This window comes from Sus scrofa, chromosome 18 (assembly GCF_054392235.1).
Source record: "Sus scrofa isolate SSC_HxYL_T2T_F1_AM1 chromosome 18, Sscrofa_HxYL_maternal_Yorkshire_Landrace_v2.0, whole genome shotgun sequence".
Lineage (NCBI taxonomy): Eukaryota > Metazoa > Chordata > Mammalia > Artiodactyla > Suidae > Sus > Sus scrofa.
In genome coordinates, this window is record NC_139400.1 from 39,455,233 (window position 1) to 39,463,898 (window position 8,666).

General features: G+C 35.0%; 1 long non-coding RNA gene across 1 annotated transcript; it reads right to left on the minus strand.

Annotated features, from left to right (window-relative positions):
* Positions 1 to 5,034: 5,034 nt before the first annotated feature.
* LOC146394992 (uncharacterized) lies at positions 5,035 to 7,796 on the minus strand. The gene is made up of 3 exons (XR_014834007.1): positions 7,692 to 7,796; positions 6,040 to 6,172; positions 5,035 to 5,485 (listed from the first exon to the last, which is right to left on the minus strand). It is a non-coding gene; the product is annotated as an uncharacterized LOC146394992 (long non-coding RNA).
* Positions 7,797 to 8,666: the final 870 nt, after the last annotated feature.

Below are 8,666 nucleotides of genomic sequence, written 5' to 3' on the forward strand. Positions count from 1 at the left end.
AGCCCAAAGTATACATTTTTAAGTCATAGTAAAATTAAATTGTATTTAAACCATAAAACTAGATAACAACCCCTTCCCTGATAGATCAGTTCACAGTGTTTGCAAAAGTTACGTCTGGTATGATTATCACAATATCCACAGCATTTCTTTCTTTTAACCCTGAGATACTGTTTTCTTAATAAATAAGCCTTTATGCTCTGGAGGTATTTACTAGAGCTGATGGCAGGAGGAGGTATATTTTATAGGAGGTATTAAAATAGACCAGCCAGTTGACTTTGGATAGAGTGCTTATCTCCAGTTAAGCAATGACATGAGCTAGCTGACTTCTTGCGCCCTAACCCACCTTTGTTATTCTACTCCCTAACTTTCTTCTAATTTGAATTTTCCTCTGCTGTATTGTTGGGATATTTGCCAACAAAAAGTAGGATGTCAGGTTTCTTTCCCATCTTTATTAGATGATCATTTTCAGACAGAGATACAATGTTAAAAGGTATTACTCTTTGTTCCATACTAATGTTTTCAGTATAATTCAAAAAATAGGCTTCGTATTATTCATTTGCAGTGCTTCCCTGCCTTATTCTCAATGCTGAAATCTTTTTCACTAAATACACGTGAATGGTATTTATGATTTTCTTCATCAAGGCCAAATTCTCAGTGACCTTATCCATGAACTCTATCTTGATAAATAATGTTAAGTGCTAACCCAGTTCCCATACGCCAGTGGGTTTTCTGGTAGTCACAATTATTTTTGAAGACTATATTTACTATCATTTTCTTTAATAGAAATCATTGAAGGGGATATCTTCGATTTTAAATTTGCATAAAGAAAGTAGGCATACCCTTGATAGTAATTGCACTCTGAAAAAGAATCAAAAATCTAAGAAACTATGCAGTGTTGATCATCTCTAATGTATCTGTCTTTAAATTTTACTTTTTGCCTTCAGCTATGCTTAATAAAATACATAAAGCAAAAAAAGTCTAGCTTACTTTAAAAAACATTCAGTTTTCATGTTTCAATACTTATATCCTTTTTTCCGTAAATCATATAAGTTGCAAATATGAATCTAGAAATGTTAAGAAATGTGATCATCTGGTTCTGAACTATGTTGATATTTAGGATAACATCTCCATCAAATTTATATTCAAATAGGAAAATCTCATCACATTAAAGTATTATTTACATATTCATATACTCATTCCTTAAGGCAAAGACTCCAGCCTCACTTTACAGATGATCTAGCAATAAAGCATAAAAACAAACACAAGGAAAGGAATTGAAGCAACACACAGCAACTAATAACAAATATAATTTCTCCGTACTTCTCAAAAACTCCTATGTATTATGTCTTCAAAAATGTTCTTGGAACCTAAGAAAAGCACAATTATGAAATAATTAAATAATGATAAAATAAAATAGCAGTAAAATAATGGTAAAATAATCACATTTTTAAACCTCAAAAGGTTTTAAACATTAAAGAATTCTAAATGTCCTTGTCTTCTAGGTATTGCATTTGATAATCACCAAAATGCTATCAAGATGTTGTCAGAAAAATGACATTACTATGGCTACATTAAAGATTTTTCATCCTTGCTCTATTAAGTGTCATGTTCCCCATTATTTCACTATTATTAATTGTGTCTCTTGTTAGTCATTGAAATAAAAGGCACACTTCAAAAAAAGTCCTTCTTTAAGAGAGTAAGATGAAAAACATGGAAGAAATGTAAAGAAAAAGAAGAAGATAGTAAGTGATACTAATAACTGGAAATAGGAAGAAAAAAAGAATGGAAAGGCTATTAAAAAAAATCTTGAAATTGAGATTGAGGTCCCCTTTCTCTCACAGTAATGTATGCTACCAAAATCCTTATAATTTCATTTCCTTAAGGCCTTAATCCTAGTCTTCATAGGGAAAACTTTTTCTAGATATCTATTTTGCTTTTATCTCTCTTTTGAAGGATCTGATGGCTTTTTATGCTTATGGATCTGTGCTGAACTTAGCCATGTTTTGTAATAGGAGGAGGAATGCCAAACTTGTAAAGGATGTCTTCCATTTCTAAGACATCTTTGTTTTCGTGACCTTCAAAACATTTCCAGGGAGTTGTTTTTACATCACAAGATAAGACTTTTAAATAGCACATTTTATTTGCGTTCATCAGTGCTGCTTGCTGCTGTTTGTTGAGATGCAGTAGGTCTTATTCCCACTAACTACTCTTGGTACCTGGTGTCCTGGTCCTTGAAATTATCTCTGACTTAGGGTCCTTATGAATCTATTAGCCTATATTTGTTTTTTTCTGAAATTACTTTAACTTTTTACAGTAAAATTAACATGTGGTCTATTCTAAAAGTCAAATTGTGCTAATAAAAGACTTATGACATTTATGGCAAATAGCATACCCACCCACCCTACCCGACTTCTGCTGGTCCTGCTTCAAAGAGACAATCCCTTTCTTCTTTTTGGCCTACCTAGTATTTAACTTATATTAATATCTCTTATGTGGGAAGACTGCTGTTTCAGAACAATCATGTAGAAGCATCAGACACTGATGAATACTAAAGTCACTGGATGAAACTTTAAAGAGAAAGTTCCAAACCATCTCTCCTCAAATACATGTTAATTACTGTGGTGATTTTAGCAAATGTCCATAAGTTATTTGATAGTTCTCTCTGAAGGAGGTGGACCTTCATTCTACTCCCATTGAGTATAAGCTGAATTTAGTGATTCACTGCTAATAAATAGAACATGAAAAGGGAAAAGCTAATAACTTTATAGTGCAGAAATCTGGCATATACCACCTTAACTAAGTAATTGAAGTTAACATCACCAGTAGTAAATTATGCTGACATCATATCCTCCCTATTATGGTGTTTTGGGAAGGTTTGGGGACTAAAGGGAATGTGAAAGAAATAGATGTATAGTCGAATTTAAAAGATCCTATAATTTCCATGAAGACTGTATGCACAGACTTGTTTAAAGATTGAGAAGCACAGACAGTGTTTTATCAAAAGTCAGATTTAAGATATAGGCATTCAGGTATCAAAGAAGGTAGGAACGCAAATAATAAACAAAACCTTTTTCTTAGTTTACTCAACCTTCACTGAAACTCTTTTGGTTCTATTACTCATAGTAACTTGTTTAGGAAATTTCAGTGGATTTTGTACATGCAATGCAGTTTTAAGATTGAATGTTAATATATGCATATGAATGTTAATATAGCTGGAAGTAGTGGTTGATTTTTTTTTTTTTGAGTTGAGTGAAAACAATTGATTCAAAATCATACATAAAAGTCAACTCTAAAGGCCTTCAGTAACAAAAATTAAGTTCAGACATTGGACACATGACTTGGTTTACTTTACAAAAGTTCTGCCTTGGTATTTACATTGTAGGAGCTTGAGTTTCCTCTGCTAGAAGAGGAGGCCTTGCTCTAAACTGAGCAAGGTGCCCACTTGATAAAAACAAGGCAGTTACTCACAGGTCTAAATACTTCCGTCAGTGGCCTGGGTGCCATGCTGATTGTGAAAGACCAGAGAGTCTACTCTTTCTTACACCTCTGAAGACTCTTTGTGTATTATTTATTCTAGTTAGTTTATGGATTAAAGCGCCCTTTCCATGTGTGTTACTTTGAAATTATGAGAGTAGCATAACACCCTGGATTTTACCTCCTTTCATTTTCAAACTTGTTTTGCTGGTTTAGAAACTAAGGAGGGCTGACCAAAGAGTTGATGGTGATGGTAGCTGTGCAATCTGAAAAGGTCCACGGAACACTGCCCACTCCAAGGGGAGATCAAGCTCTTACAGATCTTAGGTAAACTGAAGAAAAACAAAAGTTGTAAGCAGGGAAAGACAAATGAAGGAGAGACATGTCAGAGATTTATTTAAAGTTTTTTTTTTTGTTTTTTTTTTTTAATCCTGTGTGTAAGTGCTTGCTTACTAGAGCATTTTATGTCCACCCCCATAGCAATATGCATTATGACCTCTACGTTGCTCTCCCATTTGCTTAGGTAAAAATAATCACACATCGTGATAGATGAGGAAGAATGTGATGGAAGATCATCAGATATTAATCATTTAATTTATTTTAATGTAGGTAAATGGAAATTAGTTGTTTTTATTATTTTTTATTTCTTTTTATGGCCACATCTGTGGCATATGGAAGTTCTCAGACTAGGGGTCAAGTTGGAATTGCAGCTGCCACCCTATGCCACCGGCACAGCAACAGGCAACACCTGATCCAAGCCACATCTTCAACCTATGCCTCAGCTTGTGGCAATGCTGGATCCTTAACCCACTGAGCAGGCCTGGGATCAAACCCCCATCTTCAGGGACACTATGGTTCCTAACCCACAGAGCCACAATAGGAACTCCAGAAATTACTTTTTGAATGTGTTGCTAGAATCCCTGTCCCCCAAATTGACCCTTGTTGGATGATAAGGTATCCTGAGCAGGCCAGCCCTTCATGGGTAAGGCAGTCATTTTTTTTTTTTCTTTCTAAAAATGAAGTCTTTTAATTTTATTAGAGGAGAAGAATTTTTGTATTCAACCAGGATGAGTTCAGTTTAAAAACGAATGTTTGGTAATTAATCCATCCACAATTTCCTCATTTGCCCTAAAATCTATTCTATTAGGTACTGAAAAGTTAGCTTTTGTCCTTCAGGCATCAGCTCTTTTTAACCTGTCTCTTGGCTTTCGAGAAAGCACTGTAAATGGAAGAGGGAGTTTCCTCATTTAATTTGATACATCAGGTCATCATCAAAATATTTATTTCCTGATCTTCCCACACAGAAGGTGACTGCAGGTTAATAAGAACGCAAGTGGAACATAATTAAGAATGAAAATATATACAATAAAACGCAAAACAAATCAGAATAAATAAAGTTTAGTGTGACTGTTAGTTAAGTCATCTTGATATTCACTCGAATCATTAAGTGTTGTAGTTTTTTTCTCTTTTGAAGGACAGAAGAAGCCTGATACAGACAGTGAAACTGTTCCTTACTGACACATCTAGGAAATAATTTCAAGAACAAAATGATGAAAAAAGTAATTTTTTCAAAAGTTTAATGGCCTTAATTTATGGGCAGTGCCATTGGCAGATAATACTTTGCTGCAATTTTCATCATCTTTCTCTTTTTACTCTTTTTAATTTATTTCCTAGGCGTCTTCCTTTTTCTTTTTTTTTTAACTTAGGACTAGGTTGTCTACAAGTTCAAGGAATCAAATACAACAATGACCAAAATAGAAATATAGTTCTTTTTTTGCAGGAAGAAAGCCTAGAGATAGATAATCCAGAGTATGTGGGCAGCTTCATGAAATATGCAGGGATCCAGACTCTAGTGTGCTTTTACCATCATCTTCAGCTGATATCGTCTGCTTTCTAGGTCTCAGTTTGGCTGCTGAAGTTCCAGCCTTCCAAATCGTGCGGCATTCTAGCCAGCAGGAAAGAGGAAGGCAGGCAGCTGGAAAAAGGCATGACTCCTCCTTTAAGAAAAATTCTGGAAATCAGAAACAATATTTCCAGTGAGTTCTGTGGGTCAAAATGTATTTCATTTCTAATCATAAGAGGGGGCTGGGCAGTTTCATCTTCTAGCTGGGTCCAGCTAAAAACTAGGCATTGCTATTATCAAGAAGGGAAAGAGAGCAAATATGAGGGACAATGTATGTTCTCTAGCATACTGAGTTACTAGTGTGATGGAGAGGATATTATGAGGTAAAAAAAAAATTATGTAGAGTTTATAACTTTTGTAGGAAAAAGTTCTGGTGACTATCTGTAAATCGTATCTATGAGGGCAAGGTATACAAAATTTATATGAGTAGGCAGCAGTACTGATTTTATCTAAAAATTTGAAATTGAATCAATATCTATACATGCTCAGATAAGCTAAAAAATTCCATAACTCTGACAAAAGTAGATTAAAAACATATCGACTCCCTTAATTTTTTTTGCAAATCTATCATCTCCTGAAACAGTTCCCCAGCAGTTTGGATGCTGAACATCTTGAAAAATAATTAAATGTTAGATTAAATTCAGATGAAAGGTGTATCTCACCTGAGAACACAGTAATGCTAGTTTGATACTCTTCTTGGAAGGAAACAATAAAGAGATGTCACCCATAAAAGATTGTGTCTTTTTGTTTCTCCTGTGAAGTTTCTTGGACATCAAACAAGCTTTTCTGAGCATCCTGAAAAATTGAGTGTAGATTAATAAAAACATATGAGTTAAGTGCAGAGGCTTATGAAAGATACAGAACTGAGCCAAATAGATGTGAGGTTTGTCTAAAGCCAAAATGTTTTTCACATGCTCCTGATGGGAAGTAATGCCGCTTTGCTTCACCTACTCCCTCATGCTTAAACTCATAGCCAGCATTTATGATGCACCTTTGATTAGCTGGGCTCTTTCCTAGGAACTGCCGACTGCATCTAGGGAGACATGGGATTTACAATCTGGCAGGAGGACAGAGCCTAAATAAGTAATTAACTGCAGTTGTAATTAATTACAAAAGAGACATGTGGGGTGCAAAGAGAGCATATGAAAGTATATAACAATGTAAAAAATTTAGGAAGGGGAAAAAAACACTGATTAGAAACAGCATGAAGTTGATGAAATGAGTATATTTACAATCATGAGCTCATTGTAGACTTTAAGGTTAAGCTGCAAAAACTGTATGAAAAGTGAAATTAATAAATGAATGACATTTGCAAGAGTGAAAAACTTACAACTGGGTTTCCTCAATCAGTTGCCTCAATCAAGATGTCTTTAAGTCTAACTTAGAAGGGGAACATTAGGAAAACACAAAGACTGCAGAAAATAATCTCCTAGAACCTTACCCCTTCCTTGATCAATAATTTCACAACACACTATTTATTTAAATTTACAGCAGACTCAAAATCATATTTTTTCCTCTTTGTAAGACTCAAATAGAAGTTTCTAAGGAAGTTTCCAGACAATATTTTACTCTGATAATCAACACAATAAGGAGGAATTGCTGCTTTGACAGATAGTTTATCAATGTTAGAAACTCAGTTCATAAGTGGAATAAAAGTGATGGCCATTTAGGAGAGCTGGTTCAGGGAAGGAAGGGCTTTATGGTGTTTCATGGGCTGCCAAGTTACCAGAGGCAGAGACCAAGATAACATTCGGTCTCTATTTATAACAACTCACAGGAATCTATCATTTTGTTAAACTTGACCTCAGCCTTTTTAAAATAAATAAATAGGATTAAAATTTGTTACAAAATGAATCTTGCTTCTTTCGTATTACATACAATCTATTCTTTGTTTTTCTTCCATACTCCAAATATATTTATCATTATCACTGACCTTACTATGGTAACATATCAAAGTAATAATGTTCTGATAAGGATGTATGTGGGATGATTTGCCAGCTTTGGCTTCAGAGGCTGGAACACTTTGAATATAGAAGTCAGTTGTAATAACTGATGCTGCTCTATTTGACACAAATAAAAGACATATGATGAAACAGTGGGGAAATAGAAAGAAGATTGAATCCTAGACATTAAACAAGAATTGGAGAGGAAGTAGAAGAATTTTTAGACTTGTGCAAAGAACCAAACAGTTGCCTCAAGGTCAGAGAAGATGCCCTCTGTAAAGCCAGTCAGAGATTCTGAATGCCATGGGTGCGTGGCAAGGAGAGGAGAATGTTACAGATACAGGAGAGTAGCCACGTAGGTCAATACATACCAGCTGCAAACTCTGTGAGAGAACTTTCACATAGACTGTGATGGTGCACACATACCCTCTACAATCTTTCCTGGTCTTCTCACACCTGTCACTCATTAATCCCTGCTTTGAGATTTCCAGAGAGATGCAGGAAGGAAATACAAAAAAACAAGTAGAGCAAATATTCAAAGTTTCGAATGCATTAAACACCATTTTTCCAACACAGACTTTAGTGATAAACCTAAGGCAGACTCAAGGTTGTCCATCTCAGTCTTATATCTAGGACATAATCTCTCCTTCATCAGTGAAGCTTGACAATGGGAAGTGGTTTTTACTGGAGAACATTGGAGAATCTTTATCAAAAGCCCAGTGATTTAAAAGTACAGATGTGAAAAACTGAAGAACTCATTTCTGTCCATTGATATTTTACCAGTCAGGGGTCTGTGCACCGGAGCCTCATTATCAGGCTTTTGGGTGAATGTGGCTTCTTGTTACACCACAAGTCAATATTTAAGTACATGATGAACAGCCAAGAAAAATTTGTTGTTTCTGCTGATGAAGAAACTTTTGGAGCTATCATGGATCCAAGTGTAATACAAATAAATCCACGATTAAAGAGATAGAACTTCTCTGTAAATAGCCTAAATACCACAAAACTCAAAGATTCTTTATGTCTTAGGACTCGGAAGGAAAAGATCATTGTCTGATTTAGTATATTAAATGTTTTGTTTATAAGTAACATCATAATAAATTATACCTACACATACAGGTCCACAACATCTTTTCACAGTTCTAAAATGTAATGGACTCTAGAAACACTTTCTTGCCTGTTTTGCAATGAGTTTGGCACAAAATATGACCCAAATTGACACAAAACTAAGTTCGTAATTTATCCCAGGCAATGTGAATATTCTTAAATTTCTCTGAGCAATAGAGCGTGTTTGATTGCATGGTGCTGTTTCAGGCCCTGCACTGTGGCATATGTGGGAGACGAAT